We start from the raw sequence: 1,374 nt of genomic DNA on the forward strand, positions 1-1,374 counted from the left end.
AAGTGACAGTACTGTCACCGAAAACAGGGCATTTCCACCAGAAATATTAGTCCTGTTTCCAGTGGAGAAGACAGAGAGCACATAAGGCTCATATGTTCACCGGAAATATGCCATCGAAAATAGACACAGTGGATCCGGTGGGCTGTTTTCAGTGGTGGTTCAGGACAGTCCACCCATTTTGGGGCTTTCTGGCTTGGGCCCGATCACCGGGATTTGTTCCATGGAGTTTGTAGGGGATGTTCCTAGCGTCATTTGAAGCCAAGAAAATTCTAATTCCACTAATCCATTTGGTAGATACGTCGATTGAACAATCGAAACCCTAGTTGGTCTTTTGGCAATACTTGATGCCGGAGCTCACCGGGCTTGATTTGAGCTCGACAACCACACCGGGAGGGTAGAACACGCATTCTACGACCTTAACATGTTTTGTACACTAAGATTCCACCCATACCTAGCTTTGTCTAGGTCGAAATGAAGAGAGAGAGAGAGGTATGGGAGATTGTACTTACATTCGGCAATGATTCCAGCAACAAGGCGGCAGCCAGCACCAAGGTTAGCCTCCAACCTTCTTCTTCTTCCTTCCTTTCCACTTTCTCTCCTCTCCTACATTGAGCATAAGGGAAATGAGGAAATGAATCCTCATTTCCCAACTTATAACCTAAGTGGACCTTAGGGTCTATTTGGGTTGGACCCCTTTTGGACTAATTGGGTTAAAATGAATTTTAGGGCACGAGGACCCAACCATTTCGGTCCGTAAAGTGTTCATGTCATGAAGAAGGTGTGGAGGATGATTTGGGATCATCCGGAACCATTTACGATGCGAGTGGCGGGAACCACAGGCATTGAAACCCCGACAGCAGCCTGTTAACCCACCAAAAACAGGCACCGGATCCAGGCCCAAGATGCTTCTGGTGGCTTGTTTCAGGTGGTCAAGATAGCTTGACAGCTTGCTATCCCATGGCTGGTCTTACATGGGTGGTTTCCCTTGGACATGCTCAAGGCCATTCAGTAATTTTGATGCGTGCTAGAATTCAAGTGTGGGGAGTCAGGTCACTTACTGTCTGGGATCGGAAGGTATGAATCCCCTCCAGTTAGATAGGTAAGCAATGCACGACCATGTGGGGTCATCTCTACCCCTTCGGCAATGCGCAACTGCAAGCCAAAACCCGATCGTATTTCTGATCTCCGATCCGAGGCCTGTCACAACAGTTCAAATTAGACCGGATTAGGGTACAGGTGTAACACTCTGCCACAAGAGTCTCATAGAGAAGATTAGATTTTCAAATCTTATTTCAGCAACTAAAATCTATTTATTGATTAATAAAAATTCTCTCTTAGGTTTGGAATTCTATCTTATGATCTTGAAGCTAGATC

The sequence above is a fragment of the Macadamia integrifolia genome, unplaced genomic scaffold, assembly GCF_013358625.1.
Source record: "Macadamia integrifolia cultivar HAES 741 unplaced genomic scaffold, SCU_Mint_v3 scaffold2287, whole genome shotgun sequence".
NCBI classification, from domain to species: Eukaryota; Viridiplantae; Streptophyta; class Magnoliopsida; order Proteales; family Proteaceae; genus Macadamia; species Macadamia integrifolia.